Source organism: Microtus pennsylvanicus, chromosome 10 (genome assembly GCF_037038515.1).
Source record: "Microtus pennsylvanicus isolate mMicPen1 chromosome 10, mMicPen1.hap1, whole genome shotgun sequence".
Lineage (NCBI taxonomy): Eukaryota > Metazoa > Chordata > Mammalia > Rodentia > Cricetidae > Microtus > Microtus pennsylvanicus.
The window spans coordinates 38,113,618-38,138,562 of record NC_134588.1 but is presented as its reverse complement, the minus strand read 5'-3'; positions in this window follow the sequence as shown (position 1 = coordinate 38,138,562).

Genomic DNA, 24,945 nt, shown 5'->3' with positions numbered 1-24,945 from the left:
CCCCTTAGATCATGTGGTTGAATGCTTGACCCATAGGGACTGGCACTATGAAGAGATGTGGCCCTCTTGGCATAGGTGTGGCTGTGTTGGGGGAATTGTGCCACTATGAATTGTGCCTTTGCAGTCTTATAAGCTCAAATCTGGCCAATGTGACACAGCTTTTTTCTTCTGTTGCCTATGGATCAAGATGTAGGACTCTCAACTTTCACCAGCACCATGTCTGTTTGTATGCTTCTATGTCCCACCATGATGATAATGGACTAGGCCTCTGAATTATAAGCCAGCCTCCAATGAAATGTTCTCCTTTATAAGAGTTGCTGTGGTCATGGTGTCTCTTCATAGCAATAGAAACTCTAACACATACACATTCATGTCCCACAGAAATAATCTTGAGAATCAAAAGGAAGTATGTCAAAACAAGATAGAAGATAATTTAGATATGAATTTGTTATGTGAGTATGTAAATGTAAGGCTTGTCTTTTCACTATTCAATTTGATACTAGGTATTGTGTATTATATATTCTGTGTGTATGTATGTATATGTATATATATCCTCCATCACTTTCCTCTTTGTTTTTAGAGGATCTGGAGCCCACTGACTGACTAGACCAGCAGGACACTGGTTCCCTCCCCATCTGCTGTCTTCCCCTCCCAGCACTAGGACAACAGGCATAGGCTGTGGTGCTACCTCACTCAGTGCTCACAGTCAGCACTTTGCTCCTGGAGCCATCCCCCACACGCTTGTCATTGTACTTTGTCATAGTCACCTCCATTGCACTTCCTGTCCCCACTCGCCACTCCTGCTGAGTCCTATTCTCCCGTACCCCCACTTCTGCTTTCATGTTACACACACACACATAAGAGAAAATGTGTGATGTTTATCCTGTACCCTCTCTTGTTCTGAAAAACAATAATGTCAGAGCCAGAAAGCAGAAGTAAAAAATTACAAATACGGTGCAGAGAACTAAATTCTCATCTAGCACAGCCTCTGTGGAAAACAGAAGAAGGGGTGGCACTTAACCAGCAGCTGAAGCCTGAGACCTGAGTGGAAGAACAAGGAGTGGAACACACTCATAGCTCTCCAGTCCCATATGGGTCTGGGGACAGAGGGAGAGGATTCCACTGAGCATTCTGTCCTGAGACTCAGGGTCATTGGGGCAGGTGGAGAAGATGGTAGAGGAACACACTGTTAAACTTTAACCCACTGTTTCCAGGACACATGGTAATTTGATAGCTATCCACTAAGAAATTCAGCAAATAAACCACATGATAAGTTCATATATTTTGAAGTAAAAGTACATCAAAAGGTAAGAATTTTTTGTTTTGTTTTTCTTTTTCAAGACAAGGTTTCTCTGTGTAACAGTCCTGGCTGTCCTGGAACTTGCTTTATAGACCGGGCTGGCCTTGAACTCAGAAATCCTCCTGCCTCTGCCCCCCAAGTCCTGGGATTAATGGTATGTGCCACCACTGCCTGGCCAAGAACTTATTCTTACATGAAAATCAAATGTTAAAATTTCAAAGACTTATCCCCTTTACACAAATAATTTATAGAGTTGTTTGTTTTGAGAGAGAACAACACAGGATAGCCTCAGATTTTTTGTGCAGTTTTGGAAGATATTGAAATTCAGATCCTTCTGCCTTCATGGCCACAGTACTGGAATTACAGACATATGCTCCCAAACCCAGCAACACTGATTTTTTTCATATAAATATTTTCAACTGGAAATGATGTGAGAAAGTAAATAAATATAAAAATAAATTAAAGAGATAAAACTAAGAAAAAGAAATAGTAAATAGGACAAAATTTTAAAAAATCAATAAAGTGGTAAATTGTAAATAAAGGACATATAATTACCTTAAATGTAAGTGAACCAAATTTTCAAGGTAAGAACCAAATTTAAATGTAAGTCCTGTTTTGTGTTATTTGTAAGGAACATCTAAAGCATAAGAAAGCATGGCTGAAAATAACTACAAAATAACTACAACTAAAATCATATCATAGTAAGTGCATAAAAATAAACATATCACTAATAATAAAGAGACCTATCTTCATATCCTAAAAGTGCTTATTTAATAGCATAGCCCCAAAAAATAAATACAGTATTCTCCATTGACATAGAATTTTGAAACACATAGGAGGCCAGTACTTGTCTTCATCAGAGTGTGGAGACAAAGAAGCCATGCTGCACAGGGAGGCACATTCTCCAGACAGAAGCTTAGAGAAGGCAACATAAAGAAGAGAAGAAAGTGCTGAGGTAGAGCAATCCCAGCGCATGGAGAAGCCAAGAGTGAGTTAATATTTCAGAAGCCAAAGGAACAGATTGTTTTCAGAGGAGGCCGGAACTAACATTTGACAAATTCACGGGTAAATGAAGGAAGATAAGAAACTATTGATATAGCAGTTAAAAGGTTGATTAACTTAATACGGATAGTTTTAGTTTCTGCCAAACCCATAACACAGAAATCAATGTGCTTTCTAGATACTAATGACAGGCTTCCCGTGTCATAAAAAGTCACAGGTCTTACTATATCATATGAGCCATTTACAGTTGAATATGAAGAACTTATAACACTGATTCACAGTTTGAAAATCTTAACCTTAATTGGAGTTACTAGTAAGGAGAATGTCATCAATCTAGCAGTTTGACGACAGGTGATAAGGCTCCCTTCTTTCTTAATGAAAACATTTTGATGCCTTGGGGACTTCCATGGTACTAGGACTTGATAGGTCTTGATAAATCAGCTTCCTAAAGATGGCTACTCTGTTCACCATCATGCTTTTCCTATTCATTGAATGCAGATGGCAACAAGCCAGAGCCATAGCAATCTTCTAACCTCACAGTGAGACAAGACCTTGCTAGCCTGGGTCCTTAGATTACACCATGAAACAAACCTTTACCTCCCTGTATTTGAAGCATATTAGCTAGCACCTTCAACAATATTACATTTATATTCAGTGTGTCAGTTCCTAGGAATCACCTTTAAAGAGAAAGAGCACCTTTTTCTAACCCTCATTCCTTTCCTGGAATGTTACTAGGAGAGCTCCAACCTCAGGAAGTCTCCTATGAGGTGACCTTGGAAGTTAAGCCAAGTGTGTCAGGACAAGATAGGAACCTCAGACATTAATTCTGTGAAACTGTCATATCTGTCCCAGCCCACCTAGCTATAGAGTTGTTTTTTTCTTTTGATAAAGCATTTTCATTTCAATGAATACTTCATTATCATGGTGATCAAGTTCTTTGGGAAGGATTAAGAAGTGTGGCCTTATTGGAGGAGATGTGCCACTGGGAATGGGCCTTCAAAAACTACATGCCGTTCCCAGTTTGATCTCTCTTTTGTGCTTAGGCTTTACAGATTATATATAGGCTCTCCATTACCACTCCAGCTGCATGCCTGACTGTTACTACACCCCCTGCTATGATGCTCATGGATCCTAACCTTCTGGAACTATGATCCTCCCAGTTAAATGCTTTATATTTTTAAGTTGTTTTGGTCTTAGTGTTTTGTCGTGGCAATAGAAAAGTAATTAAGACAGTTATATATATTTACAAAGTGCAGTGTGGTGTGTCAATATATGCATAAATATGTAATGCTCAGGTCAGAACAATTGGCAATTTACACTTCTATGAGCTGGAACATTCAAAATCCCATCTACTAGGTATTTGCAAATAGTCAATTATTCTTTGTAAAGCACAGTTTTCCTACTGTGCTCTAGAACACCCAGAAGCTATTCTTCCTAGCCAACTTCATCCTGTCCTTGTTAACCACCCTTTTTCCTTCTCTTCTTGGTATCTTTCAGGATTTGGTAATTACTACTTTATTCACCATTTCTATAAGAACACCTCCTTAAGTGAGAATATGAGGCATTCATCTGTCTGTACCTGACCTATGATAATGTTCTCTAGTCCTATTCTTGTTGCTGAAATGACAGAATATCATTTCTTTATTAGTGTGGCTAAACAAAAATATTCACACATATATGTGAGCTTTAATTTTCCTTTAAAATTTTTTACTTTATTTATTATTACTGAGGGGTAGAGCACATGCCATAGCATGTGTAGAAGTCCAAGGACAATATTGTGAAGTGAATGCTCTCTCTATTTAAATTTGGTCTTTTAGTAGTAGTAGTAGTAGTATTGGAAATAGATTCTTCTCTTATACACTCTAGGTGGAAACTGCTCGTTCATTTCCTGGCCGCCCAGACCCAAATAATAACACAGAAGCTATACTAATTACAACACTTTTTGGCCAATAGCTTATGCATATTTCTAGCTAACGCTTACATCTTAAATTAATCAATTTCTATTAATCTGTGAATCACAAGGCTGTGGCCTACAAGTAAGGTTCTGGCTGGCGGCTGACGTCTTTCTCCTTCTGCAGCTATATAGCATCTCCCTTACTCTGCCTACTTTCTCTCTATTTCTCTGTTTGGCTTTTCCACCTGGCTTTACTCTACAAAGCCATTGGTCAAAATAGCCTCTTTAATAACCAGTTGTAATAAAACATATTCATAGCACACAGAGGGGAATCCCACACCGATATATTATATTCTGACCACAATTCCCCTCTCTCCACTCCTCCCAGCTTCCCCCTACCTCCCCTCTCTCCAGGATTCACTCCCCTCCATCTCCCTTTAGAAAAGAGCAGGTCTCCAAGAAACATGCTGAGGCTGGAGACACCAACCCAATAGGAGGGAAAGAGTCCCAAGAGCAGGAAAGAGTAAGAGATACACCCACTCCCACTGTTAGAAGTCCCACAGAAACACCAAGCTAACAGCCATAACATATAGGCGGGGGGGGGGGGGGCAGTGCAGATCCATCCAGGCTCCCTGCTTGCCTTTTTCAGTCTCTGTGAGCCCATGTGGACCATTTTTTCCCCGGTGTCCTCCATTTCCTCTGATTCCTACAATTTTTCTGCCACCTTCTCCACAAGATTTGATGGGCGGGACCCGACAGAGACCTCCAGCAGAGCTGGTTCTCTTATTCTACCTTAATGCAGGTTTCAGGGATTAAGCTCAGATGGCTCAGGTTTTATGGCAAGTACCTTTACTGGCTGAACCATCTTGCTGGCTCTTTGTTTTTCCTTTGTAAGCAATTATTCTCCACATTTTGCTACATTTGACCTAGCCTAATCATTATCCACATGTTCAGTGGTAGCTTAGTCCTCCGGAAATGAATGGGAACATGGCCAAAATGACCTAACATTGCTTCCCATGGCTAAGACTTCAAACAAAACCAATGCTATTAGATGCATCCGATAGAGAAATGAGACATGGGAACAAATACTTGTTTTGAGCGTGTAGGTATCACTTAAACAGAGCCTGTTTGCTTCACAGTAATCATGCAAGCTAGTTAACGGCATCACTATACTAAAGAACTCAAAGACAGAGTGAAGATCAGGGGGCTGGGCAACTTAACACCTAGCACATAAACAGCAGAATTTGGAATTTGAATCTGAGCACAGTTCTTTTGAGCACTGTCTTCTTTATCCTTGCTATAATTTCAATATTAAACATTTTCTAAGACTCACATGTTGAATGCATGGTCCCAAGAGTGGTGGCAATAGTATTACTTTTAGAGCGCAGGATCCAAAGGGAGCTTCATAGCTTTGGGGACAACACTACCAGAAGACTGTAAGGAATCTCTTTATTTCTCTCTATTTTGCTGTCTCTCCGCCCCTTGGCCCTGTTTGTGATGTGAACTTTCACATAGAAATGCTCTCCTGCCATGCTATAACGTCACCCACCACCCTCACCAAAGGCCAAGTCAGTGAGTCCTACCTGATCCTGGACTTTGAACCCTCAAAAGTAGGAGCTGAATAAACCTCTTGATACTTCCTAAGCAGCCTGTGGAGGTGTTTTATTATAGTGATGGAAAAATGACTAATAGAAGCCTCTACCTTATTCTACTTCTGTAAAGAAAAGGAAAAACAAAGCACAAATTAACAAGAATAGATTGCTCTTGCACAAATACAAATAACAAGTGTAATCAAAACAAAGGTTTTCTTATGGTGAGTTTATAGCTTACGTGGCAGAGCATTTACCTGCCAGGTATGAGGTCTTAGATGTAGTTTCCAGCAGCAGAAAAAAAGTTTTTGCCTTGTTCTAGATTCACAAAATCAGTTTCTTGTTGTTTATATTTTTAAACTATACAGAGCTAAGTAGTCTTCAAAGAAATCTTAGAGCAGTTTCTCTCCCCTGAATCAAGGTGAGGACACACACACGGCGTTCCTTGTTTTCCTCTTGTCACAAGGGTGGCTTCCCATTGTTGACAGTGGATGTCTGGAGCAACTACCTGTGCCACTGTCATTGCTTCTGCTTCCTCAGATCCCACCTGGGATTTTGGAAATTCTCAGTATTCTGGAGGACTCCAAATGTTGCTTAAGTCTACGAAATAATTAAAAGCAAACTAGGAAGTCATTCTCTGTAAGTTCCACATCTCTGAATACTCAAACAGGACAAAAATATTAATGCCTATAAAGGACATCTCTATCTTTGTAGCAATGTCACAGATTAACACATGATCTTCTTTTGTAATAAAAAGTCATGGCCATAAAGACCTGAGCATTAAAGACATCTAATAAACTGACTTCATCCTTTCATCTTTTATTGAATCAATAAATTTTACTGAATATCTGCAATAAGCAGAATAGCCTTAGGTCAAGAGTACAGATATTGTCGAATCCTGTTCCCCTACAGCTGGGCAGTGTCTCTTGGTATGTTCATCAGAAAATTAGGTTCAGGAACACTAACAGATGCAGTAATAGGTTTATGGTCAGATGAAACTGGGAAACCTCAGGAGCTAACATCTAGATTTAAATTAAAAAGCTGTGTTTATTTGGGATGTATTGGAGCTTTAGCAATTAGTGATGTTTTGTGCAGCCTAAGAGTTAGATAAATGTCCAGTGTTTCCTATATTTCCCTAATTTATTTCCTGAACTGTCCCTTCCTTTATTTTCAGAGTCTGTCATATTCCACAAAACTCTTTGGTTATGAAGTAATGCCCTAGCTTCTGAACTGACATCAGAGGTTCTAGCAAGATCCTGTTCATATGTAATTGAAATCAACAGCATATCAAACATCATCTTTATTCTAAATATGAAACCTTTACACAGACCTACTTTCAACTGTGTATGCAGTACTGAGCTAGAAAACACAAACTGACTTCAAGTGTAAATAAAGTCAGGAAAGCTTTGATATTACACACTGCTTAAATACAGGATATGAGGATATCCACTATCATAATTGTGTCTATGAATTTTAAACTCTTACTACTTTTGAAAGGTAGTGGCTAATGTCTAGGGCAGAAACGGACTGCTTTGCAAGACAGGTTCTCAGCCTACATGCCTGGCCTACTAAATCAGAATGTAATATAAAGCAATCATAATGATAACTACCTTTCATCAAGCACTCACTATTTCCAGTACTATGCTAATTGCTTCACATGACACACTTCATTTCATCCCTCCAACTGCAACCCAGTGAGTCAGCTGCTCTTATTACAATGCTTAGATAAGGACATTGACTCTTCTTGACTCAAAGTTAAGACATTCAAAGGTTACATACACCCTGAATAATAAGTCCTCATTTTTATTCATTTATCTCCTCTTTCCTCAAATTATTAGCAGTAAAATCTTTACAATGTTAAAAAGATCATAGGAAGAGCCGGAAACTGCTTCTCAATCCTTAAGAAAAGAAACCCAACAATTGTAAGTGAAAAAGAATCAGCTGTGAAATGGATTGGAAAACAAATTGCAGCCTTGTTTGCCAATCTCTGTTGCCAAAATGAACTCAAAAGCACATAGTCCACTGGCAAATAGAGGTTCCCCACTGTGTGCAGTGGGAGAGGCCATTCATGAGCAGCGAGCAGGCTCCAGATGCTCTGCCTTCTCAGCGCTGTCCTGGATATTTCTATCCTCTCTCCAGCAGTACCAGAACCTATGTGCTGGCTGATAGCATTTCTAAAAGAGTTCGGATAAAGAAAGAAGTTGACAAGAGAAAAGAAAACAAGAAACGTGGAAGGTCTCAGGTACCATATGCTCAAATTCTATTCCATCCTCCTGGCCAAAAACTTCTTGGACATGGACAGGAAGACCTATGACACCAAGAACAAGAAAACAGTGTTTCCTTTGGCACCAAAACATCCACTTTCCATTTCCTGAGAAGCCAGTAATAATCGTCATCATCATCATCATCTTGTTTTATCAAACTCTCTTATTCTGGTCACTCAAGAAAAGGAACTCTTTCATTACATAAGAGAAAAGAAACAGGTTAGACTTCCTTCAATGTTCCCATTTTTTTTTTTACAATTGTGGCACCAAATAAGACTTCCTTAAGAAAATTTTAGATGTTAATTGAAGGAATGCAAAGCAAGATAATTAATTTGTAGCAAGTGTAATGCATGTGAAGACTGCAATTACAACAAATGACTTGATCTTCACAAGTGGTAGTAACTAAATCAAAAGTGCCTCTTCTGGAGCAAAATAAATCCTGTTTTTATCATTCATAGGCCTTAGTAAGGAACTCAGTTTTCTCTCTTCAAAATTAGCATCGTTAATCTTTTAAAAATTCCTTAATTTTTTTTGAATTTTTGAAATAACTAAAATGATATAATGGTCTTTAGAAGTTGGGAAAATGGTTTTCCTAGTTTCCCAATTTTAAACTCTTTTTTAAATGGACAAATGTGTGTGTGTGTGCGTGCGTGTGTGTGTGTGTGTGTGTGCGTGCGTGCGTGCGTGCGTGTGTGTGTGTGTGTGTGTGTGTGTGTATGTGTTAGACTGATAGTAGTGTTTCTATGGGTAGAAAAATTTACCCCATTCCATGGGTAACAAGGCTCCAGACCTTAGATGGCCCTGTGACCTCAGCACAATTGACTCCATGGTAGAAGTACAACAAAGGCTGTAAAACTCAGCATGTAGAAGGTACCACTTGCCAAAACTGAAACAAAGGCCCAATCCATTGAAGCCCATGGTATAGGGAAAGTCTCTAGATGTACTAAGCTTGCTTTTTGGCTTCTGTAACTCTGTGTCTGGCTAACTGTTCTTGTTAACTGAAGTATGTCAATCCAGGACATGGTTTTTGTGCTTAAAAGCTTTCCTGAGAAAGGCTCGGGGCTAACCCAGTAGTTGTCAACCAGATAATAAAGACTTTCTATTGGCTTAAACCCATGTCTGAGGAGTCTTCTCTGGTGAATACTCCACAACAATCTCAACATCATGAATTCTTTTACTAAAGTGAAGGTTTCAAACATATTTAGACAAGTTTTTAAAATGGTGGAAGTGGTAGAGCTAGACTGGACTGGGTAGAATTCTGATTTTCTCACTTTGTAGTTGTGTGACTCAGCTAATCCACTTAACCAACTTTAATTTTATTTCTTTCTGTGTAAAGTAAGAATTGTAACTCTAGCCTCATAAACTTTTATAAGTAAAAATAAAAGAAGTAAAAAAATCTACAGTGTGTATCTAAAATATATATTTTTGGGTGATTCTTCTAAAGAAATCTTTTCATTTCCCTCCATAAAACATAAAGAGCTAGTTCAGGCCATACCTATAATGATGCTAAACACATGTGAAAACTAGCAAGCTCCCACAATCATTGAAGGTTCCCCCCCCTTTTTTTGTATCCCCAGAATATGAAGTAGTCTCTTTTGGTGACTCAAAAGTAAAACATTCAATATTTTATTTACTGAAATAACAGTTGGAAATTATTCCCTCTCTTGAGAAAAAAAAAAGTCCCAAGAAACTCTTTAAGAGAGAGTAATAGTGTCTGTTGAACACTCTTCTGCAGAATTTTGGGAAACAGATATAAAATTGCCTTTCTTTGATTTCTTCATTCAGAAAGCATGTCCAATAAATGAACTATTCTTCCTCAGACTTAAAAACATTTAAAATGGTAAGAAACCATGTAAGTTTGAAAAGTATCAAATTCTTCACAGACAGGAACTAGACTACTGAGAAAGAGCCTATGGCAATGTTGACAGTGAGATGGAAATAGATTTCAAGAACAGACTATATAGGAAAAGGCTGGGGATGGACTTTGTATAAATAGCACAGCATCTGAGAGTGCACTGTGTAGATCTGAGCACAATGAATTGTGGAACAAAATGAATTAGGAATCTGGCCTGTGTCTTTGAAAGAAGTCATATGCAAATCTTGATATAATACAGAATATACTAACGGCCATAAGGGAACTAAAGAACTGTATGAGACCCAAGGAAAACTGTAGCTCCTCCAGTTTGCTTTGTTTGCTGGTTTATAAAGCAGCGGGAAGCAGACATAGAAGCAAATATTTAAAATGGCTGCTGAGGTATAATGAGTTGAAAAAGACATTTTCGAGGGAATGTGGAGATCAAAATTGGGGGAATGAGGTTGTGCTCAGAAGATTGCAGCGTAAGACAAGCTTAGAGGAAAAAATAATGAAGAGTTCCTCTGGGAGCTAGTTCAACTCAAATGGAATGCAGACTCAAGAAAAAGAGGGGGGAAGGGCTCAAAAGGTGAGCTCTATCCAAACGGTAGAGATGCTGTTGCTGTGTGCATAGCACGTGACTAATTCGGTGTGTTAAAAAAGGCATCTCAAATATCAAAAGTTTAAGACTGGGGAAGACAGTCAAATAGAATAAAACAAGCTACAGAGAGCAAGCATAGTAGCAGAATTGGAAACCAAAACTTTTATTAGTTGAAGTAATGATAAACTATTTCCACTAATGATGAACTTAAGAAACACTAAGAGAAGCACAAAGAACATTTTTTTTAAAAAAAATCACTTTCAGTGAATGTATACAGTACAGACTTGATTTGATTAATGTACAGGGGAGATGGGAACCTTACAGTGCTGATATGGCTCTACCAGTTTAGGGTGGTGACCATGGATATGCAAAGGTGAGATGATGAGTCATTACCAAGATGAAGTCACACCATAAAACAGCGACAGAGTGTAGGAGGAGAAGGTAAAGGAAGACTCAAAGATGACTATGTTTAATTTAGGGTGACTAGTCGCCAGTAAGGGAGAGGTACGTCAGGAGGAAAGATGGGAGCATGTTTGGGGCCATGACACACTTGAGATTACAGAAGATCTAGATGGAGAAGTTCGGTAGGTTGCTAGACAGGAACAGAGGAGAGAAACTAGAACTTGGGAATCATCGAAATGGATGTGTGAATTAAACCTATGAGAACAGAGGAACCTAACAAATACAGCAGTACACCATTTGAGAAGAAACAATACAATTTTTAAACATGCAGAATTTCCTCCTATCTTGCCCTAATAGAAATGAACATTTTGCTCTGCTTATTCCGAGTGTGGGAGAGAGCCGAATGTAGGTGATCATTCAGGGTGGATGTGTAAAGGGAGCTTGGGAAAACAGAGGCCACGGAAAACAAAGCATTCCATTTATCATTTGCCCACTGGTTTGCACAGGAACCCATATTCTTCCTGGCTACAGTTAGGAGCAGCCTATTACTGATAGGAAGTGTGCTTCCAAGCTCAATGGGAAATAGGTTATTATCATCCTCAAAATGTCTCACCCTGTGTGTGGGCAGAATGTGAGAGGTTAACAGAGTGGTCCTAAGGACACTGTGGGAAGAACAGGTAAGCTGAGAGCCATGAGTCAGAAATTAACTCAGTCATCTTTCAACTATGTTAAAGAACGTCACGGAGCTGACATAGATGGAGACATCAATGGACCAGTCACCTGTGTCGGGAGGGATAAAATGGGGAAAGAATATGTGAGTTTATAAATAGTTATGATACCCATTTTGCAATTTTATTGTATGATTTAATGGAAAACATTTTAAAGAAGTTTTGAAGAGCAGCCACAGTAGAGGCTCTTAGCCACTTGGTCAAGTGCAGGTGCTTTCAGTTTCTCTGTAAATATATCAGAAATTTGGAGGACTTAATGCTAATCATAAGTCTAATGAAATAAGACTAAGCCAAAACCAGCCTTAATTCTTGATAAGCCTGATCACCTCCTGAAACAGAGATAACCTACAAAAGGAGAAATACTCATTTCCTCCAACTGTATGATTCAGATACCTGGGCTCAGCCTCCCCAGAAATAGCTAAAGTCCTAATATACCACATTGGGATGGATCTGGATCCCATAAGGTCAATGACAAATTTCAGTATTTGCTTCCCTCTGCTTCCTTCCCAACTCACTATCCAACTATTTCTTCATTACTCCATCGTTTTATAACCAAGCATCTATAAACCTATGTGACAGAGGGTAGGAAACCATTATTTACAGGCAGAGTGCTTTTGGAAAGGTAAAGCCCTGCACACTGACGTCACTGGGAATGTGAATACAGTATCTTAGGGTAGCACACCTTGAGAATTACAGGCTTTCCATTTCAGAAAACCAAGGAAGCAGACAGAATATTGAAAGAAGGGTTGGACACAAATGAGCATGGGGCAGAATCCTCAAAGAACTGGTCCCTGGCTGCCGAGGCTCTCCGTCTCTCTGGATTGAAGCTGACTCAATCGCACCTGTGGTTCAAATGTAGGAATGAGAAACATTGGTTGCTTTTGGAGAGTAAGAAAAGGAAATAAGCATGGAATGGCTATTTCAGCCAAAGATTTTTGTTTGTTTCTTAAGTTTAGTAGAATTATTTTAATCATCGGGCTGGAGATATAACTCAGCAGTTAAGAGCAAATACTGGTATTATAGATAGGAATATTAGTTTGACTCCTGACATCTACATGGACCAGCTGTAACTCCAGCTCCAGGGAGATTCATCATCTTTGGCCTATAAAGGCACTAGCCCTCACATGCATGCACTTCCACACATATGCGCTCACATGCATGCACATACCACACACACACACACACACACACACACAACTTTAAAATAAAAATAAATCTAAACAAAAATTTTAATTGCAAAAGGATTGCTATAATTGGATGTTAGGTAGCCTCAAAAGGTCGGTGTGTTCTAGACTTGTTCCCTACCTACTATTGGTAGGTAGGGTCTAAATGGAGATGTTGAGATAACTAGAATCATATTCTCCAAGGGGTTAAGGACTTCCAACCCCTTTCTAGTCCTCTTTGTTCCTTGATCATGCATTGAGAATCTTTACCAGATAGTCCATCATGATGTACTGCCTCATCGTGGTCTCTGTCGGGCCAAAGAATCAAGCAAGGGTTGAAATGTCTAAATCTTTGATGTAAAATAAATGTGTTCCTCTTTCCAAGTTGACTGTCTCAAGAATTTGTCATAACTGGGCACGGTGGCCTTTAATCTCAGCACTTGGAAGGTAGGGTAAGCAGAGCTCTGTGAGTTCAAGGCCAGCCTGGCCTATGTAGTGAGTTCCAGGCTAACCAGATCTACATAAAGAGGTCTTAACTCAAAAAAAGCTTAAAAAAAAGATTTTGTTATAGTGCTAGACCTCTGACTGTCATAGTATTAACTGGCAGCATGTTGGAACAGGTTATGGAATACACTGTTACAGGATACATCCAGCTGTCACTAAAAACAACGAGGATTAGCAAGTCTATTTTTTGACCAGCCCAGGCTTGATATAGTAACCAGTTCCTTCCAACTTCCTGGCTTGGCATTCTTAGCATTCTGATCACAATCAACCCACAACACTTCATCAACAATCCAGGTGGATAACAAAGGAATTCTGGACAAACCCCAAACCTAAACTAAAAAGGATCAAGTTCAAATTTTTTCATTCTAATGATTTAAGTAAAATAAATGAATATAAAATATGGATGCCTAATGCAAAGGCAATCAGAACTAAAAAGGAAGAACTTTTGGTCAGAAAAATAATCAAAACCCCTTAAAGTTAAAAACAATGAGCATATTATACACAAAAATGTATGGGACGGGGCTAAAACCATTCTTAACATAAAATCCTAAATCTTAACTATATACATTAGCAATTACATTGTTAACAAATATTAAGTGTAATAAATATTAAAATATTTAATTAGAAAATGAAAAAATAAAACTGATATTATCACATTATTAAGGGGAAGATAAACAAATAGTTAAATAATGAAGAGGTGAGCAGAAGATTATAAGAAAAATGTTATAAAGAAGTTATACCAATATATGTATGTCTCTACTTAGAAAGAAAGATATTAATAAAATGGCAGAACTTCTTTTAAAATGTTTACTAAATATGACTTAAAATAAAAAACTACACAAACCTATATGTAAAAAATGAAGAATTTTTCAAGGACTTATTCTTTAAAAAAAGAATATTATATTCTTATATGTAAGCCTTATTGTGCCACTGTTTGATCAAAGCTAACTAGCTGTTGTTCTATTTATACTCTTTTAAGTCATAAAACACAATTTCTCAAGTAATTTTACAAAGAAATTATTATTTATAAGGCTGGCCCACATATTCAAAGATTTTTTTTGTGTAAGTGGAAAATTAACTTGTCCCCAAAAATAGAAAACCAGCAATCATTTGTTGAATATCAACAGATTCTCTCCTTCCAGTTCTCTGTTATAGTAAACATGATGTTATAAAAAAAAATTCGTATACCTTTCTAAAGCTTTCATAGATCTTCGTACAGGGGTTAGGAGCACCCACCGCTCTTCCAGAGGACTGGAGTTGGTTTCCCACACCCATGACAGATGGAGTCCAACAACTTCAACTCCAGGGGATCTAGCGCCCTCTTCTGGTCACCACAAGAACCTAACTACATTTTAAACACATAAAAATTTAAAATATATTTATAATAAAATAAAATTAAAAATTTTTAAAAATATTTATTGTAACTCATACAAATATTCATGCGTGTGGATGCGTGCACACACACACACACACACACCCTGCACAACCTGGATAGTTCTGTCTCCTCCTCTCTATATGTATCTGCTCTCTACACCTGTCCCACTGACCTTGTTAGTGTTTCTAAAATATTTGCTCACTCATAGCTAGAATACCTCTCTTCCCATAAACCTGTGTGGTTTTGAGTACTTAACACCTACTTATCTTCCAGACCTCAGTTCAGATTATTCCTTAGGTAAGTCATGTCCCCTTTTCTATGGCTCCACTGAACTTTTCACTTTAATAGACAATGATTTCTTAAGTTTGTATGTGTGTGTTCCCATGAACATTTGAGCACGTTGTGACAAGCATCAGGTGTCTTTGTCCAGCACACTTTACTCCAGTCTTAGAGACAGGCTCTGTCCTTGAACTTGGAGCCCATTGATTGGTTAGGCTGATTGGGCAGTGAACTCTGAGGACCTGCTTGTCTCTGACACACACCCAGGCTTTTACGTGTATTCCGGAGATCCAAATGGATGTCCTAAAGCTTACACAGCAAGCGCTTAGCTTACCGAGCCATCTCCCCAGAGCTGGTTTGTCATTTATGCCTTTGTGACTATTTCATGTCCCCCAAGCCTGCATGAACGAAGAGTGTATTGTCTGCACCAGTACACAGTCAGAAACTAAGTCCCTGGAACTACAATATATTCAGTATGACCTGATCCAGAGAACACTACCCAGAGCTCCAACCAGACATCTATCATTAGCCTTATACCGAGCAGATAAGAGATCGTACAGTGGCAAGCATCAGAAATAAGACTTTAGCTTTCTTTAGAAAACAGGACTTCTTAATATCTAAAGAGATATTATGAATGAATGGCAAATATGGTAATGGAGCAAAAGAAATAAATATATGATAGATACTTCACTAATGAAGAACAAGAATGGTCTTTAAGTGCACAAGAAGCCAGATGTGGTGACACTAACCTGTAATCCCAGCATTCGTGAGGTTGAGTCAGAAATGTCACAAGTTTGAGGCCTATCAGGACTGCACGGTAAGTCTCTACCTCAAAATAACTTATAAATGCTTAAAGTATGCCTGTGAGGTATGCATATGCTTTATTAAGTCAAGCCAGGGTTACTCAGTAGAGACTGTAGATTATATTCATTCTATATGTGATTCAGTTTGGACTCCAGTGTTTAAAAAACTTTTAAGCCAACATTTATGAACTGGGAAACCAGAATAGACTGGGATTTTGGGATCTGGCAGCCTTCAGCTATAACTGAGAACTGGCTGATCTCCTTAAATGGGTGATTATTCAGGCTCACATTTGCTGTCAGTCTGGGCAAGTGTCCCTTACTTGATGGTATGGGGTGAACTACAGAGAGGCCCTCACCTGTAAAGAAAATGGGGCGAAAGCACCTATACTTGCTGAAGAGAAGAGGCACAGTCAGCTGCCTTTACGCACACTCATTTACACAAATGTATACATTCTGGGTTCCAGTCCTGTCCAAGCTGCCTGCGAGCCATCTGATTCTCTAGAGCACTTTCTCTACTTATGCTCTATCTTTATATGCTGGCTTCCCAATTTGCCTTTCACCATGCAGTCTTATTTCTTTAATTTTCGAGTTGATGAGAAGCCCATCATTAGCCTCAAATGTTGATAAAGCCTAAAAAGCACAATTTTACTTAATGTCCACCTTGATTTTATTAATGTCAATCCTTATGTCACTTAATAACTGAAATGCAGAGAATGTCCCTGCATTTTCTCCCCTCCTTTCCTCCTCTATCAGATGAGCTATGACCATACACTCAAAAAAGAAACTTGATAGTAATGTTTACAGTGTGGCCACAAAATATAGCTATAAATGGTGCTTTGAGTAGAACTGACTCTTATAAACATCTATTCAAACTTTAGAAACGTCACTTGTGCTTGGTCCTATTGTACACTGGTCTGTCAAATGCCCAGGTAAGCCACTTATCCCAGTGCTGTCCCTCTGGAGAAGTCACACACTTCTGAGGATTACAGTCCCACAGATTCCACACCCAGGCTGCAGGCAGTTTAGGAAACACAATCTTGACTCAGAGTAGGTGCTATGACGTTCTGAGGGAAACGAATTAAGGAGTAGAAGTTGTTCAAGCATAGCCGTATGTCTTTTCTACCGTAAGGATGATGTTCTTGTGACATTTATCTTCTATCCTAACATCAATTGATGCTAAAATATTAGTTCAAAGAATTAATGTTAATTCTAACAATAGGTCTCAGAATTGTCTACATTTATTTTAAAATGTATCCAGAAAAGATCTGGGGTTTTTTGTTGTTTTGTTTTGCTGTGTGTATGTGTGTGTGTGTGCACGTGTGTGTACAAGTGCATGTGTGTATGAGACAAAGAGAGAGAACATTTGAAAGAAGCTGTTAATGTTGTGTAAAAATTTGACATGTGACACGACTGTTATCTCAGCAGCTGGGAATCTGAGGCAAGAGGATTGCTAAGAGTTCCAGGCCAACCTGGGCTACATAGTGACCTACAGGCCTTATGAACTAGAGAGAAATACCCTGTCTCTGGGGGAAAAAAAGGAATGAAAGGTTATAGGTTGTGTATAGAGATTACTACACAGCATTTGGAACGTAATGCTTATACCAATGATTCTTGTGTGCATGCGTGTGTGGTGCTAGGGGCGCATGCATGCCAGACAAGTCCACTAACTCCGTTATAACCTCAACCTCTTTCCATTGCTCTGAAAGTCAAAAAGAAAAATCATCAAAAACAATTTCTTTAAGACAATAATTACATGTATAAGCTTATGCTATTGTTATTAGAGAGAAAGTAGATTCTGAAATATAGAAATATCTTACACAAGGTGATTGTCCTAGTGATGAAGGAAGGTCATTGGCTAATAAAGAAACTGCTTGGCCCTGATAGGTTAGAACATAGGTGGGTGGAGTAAACAGAACAGAATGCTGGGAAGAAGAGGAAGTGAGCTTAGGTGCCATGCAGCTCTCTTCAGGGCAGACGCGATGAAGCTCCGACCCAGGATGGACGTAGGCTAGAATCTTCCCAGTAAGCACACCTTGGGGTACTACACACATTATTAGAAATGGGCTAGTCCAGGTGCGAGAGTTAGCCGAGAAGAGGCTAGATATAATGGGCCAAGCCATGTTTAAAAGAATACAATTTGTGTGTTGTTATTTTGGGTAAAGCTAGCCGGTGGCGGGAGCTGGGTGGCGGAATGCAACCCGCAGCTCCTTCAACAGAATGGCGCCCAACGTGGGGCTAACTGAATCCACAGAAAGCCTGAAAAACCTTGGGAAAGAATAGAGTAAAGCATGTTTTCTTGGTAGCAGCAATTTCTTGGGTCTGCTCTGCTTGCTAGAGGCAAGCAAGCGCTCTCATCTAAGAGAGGCTTCCTGACTCAGCTTTAGCTGCAAAACCCTGCAGCTCTTAAGAGGTCCGGTCACGAAACACTTAAATGGTGTTGATAAAAGCCGACTGAATGCTTGTTTGTTTTCAGCAGTAGCAGGAAAAAAAGTTGTGCTGTGATGAAACACCATGGTAAAAAGCAGTTGAGGGGAGGAAGAGCTTATTTGTCTTTACAATTCTAGGTCACCATTTTGGAAAAGCCAAAAAACTGAGACAGATGATTACATCACATCCACAGTCAAGAGCTGAGAGATATAAACACACCCAAACTCCCTGATTCTTTGCCAGCTTTCTTTACTCTTACACACTTCAGAGCCTAGCCTAGAGAATGGTGCCACCCACAGTGGCCTGGATCGTCTTATATCAATTAACAGTCAAGACGATTTCTCAAAGATATATCCACAGGTCAACCTGATCAAAATAATTCCTTATTGGAAGCTCTCTTCCAAATTGAATCTAGGTTGTGTCAAGTTGACAATTAAAACTAACCAGCACAATAATACTTTTTTTCTACCCCCTCCCCCCCAGCTTTATAATCCTCCATTCTTACATTTAGACTCAACTGTGAGGAAACAAGGCACAGAAGTATGGTCTGGCACAATTTAAATAGATTGACTTGATCACCCTGCCTGGTAGCAGTTCAACTGCTAATTGGTGGTGGAGGATCCAGCCAACTGTGGAAGTGCACAGCAGGAACTGGTTACAGAAGGTTACAGCACAGCAGGAACTGGGAGAGAGTGTGGGAGAAATACTGAAAATACAATACTCATGGATGAAAGCTCAAAAACATTACAATAAATGTGAAAAAGATTCCTAAGGCCCCCACAATCAGTACAAATTGTTGCGAGAATATATGGACTGGCAGAGCTACCAGCAAATAGTCCTGGGAGCCCCAGGAACATAGTTCTCGTGAGTATTTGCTGACACAAACTTTTCAGTGATATGGCTACCTTTGAATCACCGAGTCTTCTGTAAGTAACTCCCTATCCGTCCACCCAAAAATAAACCTTGCTGGTTTGCAGAGCTGGATTTGGGTAATAAGTTCATCTATCTGTTACTGATACTTTATCTGAAATAAACTGACATTTGTTCACATCTTTCTAGGAAACGTGATGAACTAAACTCAATTTACACCTGAAGAGGAATCAATAGAACCAAATAAGAATCAGAAAAAAAAATGACTGTAGAGTCCCTGAAACGGGTGATATCACATGCAACAGACAATGATCCATCTAAGGTTAAATACTGATAGGTACAAACTATAAGTATGGAATGCAGTGTCCTAGCCTGACAGCTGCGTGTTCCTTGTAATGAGTAAAAAGGCATGAAAACCAAGACTTAGGCATTTGGGAATGAAGTGACAGTAGGGGCCATCCCAGGATGGCCATCTTCCTCTACACAATATGGGGTAGGCTGCCTTGTTGATGAATTGGGTCTGCTTCTTGAGGACAGGGACACCTCCCTTCGAAATAGCTGACAGATGGGAGAATGCACTGCACTCCCTAAAAGTAGCATGTGTGTGACCTGATTGTGAAAAAGCTGTGCCAGCTATTGCATGATCTTTGCTCTAGACAATAAAGCATGCAACTGAGGCTAAGCTCTCTGCCCATGTAAAGAACGGCAACCGGAGAGAGGCTTGTGGATGGTGCCCTCTGCATTAGCCTCTGATTTAGCAGGGAAAGTGGAGAGGGGGAAGATGAGATGGAGGCATTGGATTTCTGTTTCTTATAGTTGGTAGAAAGGGGAGAGACCGTACAAGTTAGATATAGCTAAAGAGGCTTTCTGTGATCCCAAAACTTAGAACCCACAGAAAGAATCAAAGAGCAAAGAGGGAAAGGGTAAAGCAGAAGCCTTAGATGAGAGCCCTCGAGTACAATCTTTACTACAGAGGAAGGGGAAAATCCCTCATTCAGTGTACAGATGGAGACTACACAATGGCCAAGTACTAGAAACTGATAATCAAGGAATGCCCAAAATCTCAGCTGATAGGACCGGGGATGAGAGAATTCTTCAGGGTCTGGGTGGTGAAGCTGTGAGACTGGGGGTTAAAGGGATCAGTCTGAGTGTCCCAGGAGTAGAGAAAAAGTATGATGTAAACTATTCATCTTGAGACAAAAGCTGCTGTTCCTGAAGCAACATGAAGGAAATCAGTCTCTAAAGGATTGGCTCATGATGGAGGAAGGTCATTGGCTAATAAAGGAACTGCTTTGGCCCATGTTATTGGTTAGGACATAGGTAGGTGGAGTAAACAGAACAGAATGCCGGGAGGAAGAGGAAGTGAGGTCAGACTCCGCAGCTCTCCTCTCGGGAGCAGACGCTTCAGAGAGACACCATGCCCCGCTCCCGGGCAGACACACACGATGAAGCTCCGACCTAGAATCTTCCCGGTAAGACCGGTGCACACAGATTATTAGAGATGGGTTGATCGGTATATCAGAATTAGCCAGTAAGGGCAAAAACTAAAGGGCCAGGCAGTGATTAAATGAATACAGTGTCTGTGTAATTATTTCGGGGCAAAAGCTAGCCGGGCAGGCGGCTGGGGTGTTGGGGACGCAGCCCCGCCGCCGCTCCTATTACTACAGGCTCACTTGAGCCATTAAGAAATGTTAATTATGACTACCAGAGATCACCTTAAATATCAGGGACTGGGAGTCAATAGAGAAAGGACAAGTAGTACTGTGGAAATTGGGCTCGAGATATTTTATGTCCATTTCACCATGCTGTAAGGGCTGTGTTCACAGGAGCATCAATAGGAAGGTTGATTCACCAGGGACCTCAGGATGTGTATGCATGTTTGTTTATGTTATGAGGTAGAAGAGGCTCTGGCTGATCTAAATGATATAGACTAGCAGGTAAATTGAGTTGTTATGGCAAATAAGAGGGACTGAGAAAAAAACAAAGCAAACAATGGAGTCTTGAAGGTAACTTAAGGACAAACGTAGCAATACCGGTGTTGAGCCAGACTTCCTAGAGAAAAAATTGTGGACATCAAAAACTATGCTTGTGAGCTTTGAGAAGGCATTCAAACCTGGGCAACAGTTCTCAGAAGATGCTTTCCATGATAAAAGACCGTAAGTGAAAAGGTTTGAGTTTATCTAAGAGGTGGGCAATTATTCCCTCCCCTGTAGAAAGAGTACAATGTGGAGACTGTTCACCCACTCCCGGGTTCATTCAGCATCCATGTATGACTGTTGGAAAGGCGGGGACTATGGTGCTAGCTTGGATCTTGCCAGAACCAGGAATCCAGGTCCAGTGGTAGGTACAGCTGACTAGAACATGGTCCCGCTCCTCCTTAGGCCTAAACCAGGCCTAGAAGAACAAGCCAGTCACTCAAGGACAGTTGTGGGTGTGGAGATACTCAGAGGCCCTTAGCAACAGCAGCAGTCCAGGATGAAACAGCATGGCCACTCAAGGATTACAGGAGATATGCAAACATGCCACTGTACCCAACAATGCTCTATTGATTAAACAATAAGATCTTTTCATCCATTTGGACCTTACCAGGGTTCCTGTTCCAACATCCCTTCAGCTGTCGAACACTCTTACTTGGAGCAAAGATTGGTCTTCAGAAATCCTGATTACTTACTGTAAAAGGGTTCTTAATGCTAACTAACCCTTTGGTGTTTTACAGACTTATGAAAACATATAGAACAGTAAAGTTATACAGTCAACTTTAGACTCGAAAGGCTAATGGAAGTTTCTTTGGTTACAGGAAACAGTACTCTCATCTAGAGATAGTTTTTTTTAAAAAAAAAAGTGGGGGAGGAGCCCTTTCCTGATGACCTAAAATACCAGGTTAAGTTTTTAAAATGTGGGCTGGAGAGATGGCTCAGCAGTTAAGAGCATTGCCTGTTCTTCCAAAGGTCCTGAGTTCAATTCCCAGCAACCAAATGGTGGTTCACAACCATCTGTAATGAGGTCTGGTGCCCTCTTCTGACCTGCAGACATACATGTACACAGGATATTATATACATAATAAATAAATAAATATTTTTAAAAAAAGTTTTTAAAATGTGTATTAATTTAAATTACATCACTTGGGAAATCTACTGATATAGGAAAGGAAGCAGAAAAATATCAGACACGAATGTAGCAATTATGGAAGCTTAAAAAGTGTCACCTGCTTCTAGAATGTGTAAGCAACGCTTTGAACAAAGAGATGTTTTAGTTAGTGTCCAGCATGGCAAAGCACGGAATGGGCTATCATAGCCAGCAGCGTCTCTCAAAGAGAAATCATTTCCTCTGGGCCAGTCTCTACTCACCCAAGCTTCTGCTCTTAATTTGGTTTCCTTGGTAAGTTTATCTCCCAAGGAGAGAATCTATTGACAGGCTGGCAGGAATATTTGGTCTGCTGGCAGTTACAATTGTAAACTAATAAACTGTATTTTTCAGGTAACATTAGGGTCTTGTGTGTTTCATTGAGTTTGATTAACTAGCCAAAGTCCACTTCAAACTAAGAACCTTGGTAACCTCACTAGGAGACACTATCCAGGAAGCCCATCCTGGCTAGCTTATTAGCTTCTAATCATGATCATAATTACCAGACTTCAGAGAGCCACTGGATCCCAGAGCTCACATGGTTACCTCTTACACTGCATATTCCTTAGTTACCTACAAAGGTCATCAATGGCCCTTAGAAAGCACTGACAAACCCAGAGTTTCCTCCTAGAGTGGTTCTACTGTACAATTCTGTCTCTAATGCAATTTTCGCATAGGGCTACAGAGCAAACAAGCATTCTAACGGGAAGAGTGGTTGGAGGTACCCACAAGAGTGTCACAAGAGATCAAGCACAAAAAAGGGAAGGGGGGGTAAAGAAAGTGAGAGGAGAGAGGGAAGGAGGTGGGGAAAAAAGAAAACAGGAAATGCATTCCTTTAAAAGTTTCTAATTTCCTGACAACTGGCGCGATTTATTATGCATGTTACAGCCATTTGAATTGCCCTGCTAACTTCTTGCTCATATCCACTTGCCATTTCTTCTGAGTTTCCTTTCCCTCTTCATCTGGTGCTAGTTTTCCAAATTCCCCATCACTATTTTTCAGGTTCTATGTTGTATGTGTGGCAAAATTCTATTGACACGACTTTAAGGGTATATGGCATCTGTTGCTGTACAGAGTTTTATATTTTTAAGTGTTTCTGTTTTATCTCTTGGGAAGCTTTTCTCTCTATTCTCAAGTCATTCTGTCATAGTTTTTCTAGTAACTTCACTCTTTAAGTGTTACATTACTGCCTCTAATAATGATGAAGGGAATTCTAATTATTTTTAAAAAACACACCTGTATCAGATTTTCCGCTACTACTTTTGTAGGCCCCGCTACTTCAATACCATTGTTACAAAAAGGGCCAGTGGCAAGTATGGGGGTGCATGCCTGTAATCCTAACACTTGGGAGGCAGAAGCAATAAGACCAAGAGTTCAAAGTCAGCCTTGGCTACAAAGTCAATTCGAGGCAGCCTGGGATAGACAAATGGGGAGGGGCAGCCTGGAAAGTATATTATAAATTATAAAAGGCATCTTGACTAGAGATCCCAACCTTTTCTGCTTATTTAACTGATTTTGATACTGACAGCCCAAGTCAACCTGCAAACACCTTTTACTATCCAACTTTATTACATATTAGTATTCTCAATTAGAACTGGTTCTGCCTATGTGCAATGTTGCTAAGGTACTGGAGAGAAGAGAGCTGTGCATCACATCTCTGCTTCCCAGACCATCTTCTCATCTCACAGCATTCTGCACTGCTGCCTTCTCAAAAGCACTTCTTTCAATTATTTGAAACATGTATGCAGTCTCACTTATTATCTATATTAACACAATGGTAAGGATTTTTATCTTGTTTACCACTGTATCTCTAGCATTTACTCAGCCTATTAAATCATATCATAATGACAATATATGTATATTATACATACTTACATATATATACATAATGACATAATATGTAGTGACTTATAATGTTATGTCATATGACTTATGATATGTGACATGACTTATATCAGGCTGAATAAATTGCTGAACAGTTGTTGAGTATAATCAAGAAAAAAGCAAAAGTATTAAGTATGCTAAAAGCTGTGATTCATTGGCTTTGTCAGTAGTAGGATTTAGGTTTATTAAACATGTATTAAGGGAAAGAATAAACTAAGTAGCATGCATGTTTAACAGATTTAGGAATTCACATTACTTTAAAAAAATCCTAAAAAAGGAAACTAGGTAGTATGTTTATGTTATTTCTGTTTTGTCCTATGCTGTAGGGCATGGTTACACTTGTGCACACTTATATAGTATAATACTAGGTTCTCACTAAAGCATGGTGACACAAGTATATTTACTGACATCAAGTCTGAAAAAAAACATGCAATATTTAGTAGCACATTTTCATAAAAAGAAAACACATGCACCTATACACATATATTGCTTGCTGTGATATTTTTAAAACACTAACAGTGACTCTTCTCTGAACAATGAAATTATAATAATTTTTTCCTATTTCATTTTTCTAACATGTTAGGCAAAAGTTTTTATGGAATTATTTTGATGTAGAACAGGGTAACACCACGTGATTGAGTGAACTTGCACTCAGCATCCCTTCCAACACTTTTTCCAGTCTATGCTCCTGTGCAGCAGACTGTAAAGCTTAAAATAAATTCCCAGAATCCCTTGCCAGAAAATCCATGAAAGAACTTACAAAGCCAAAGTAAAACAGAAGTCGTGTCCTGTGACTCAGATACTATTTTTCAGGTGGCATGTTTGGATACAGAGGTTGCTTTTTTTATATTCCAGTTGTATATCGCCTGTTTGCTGCAGATTTCT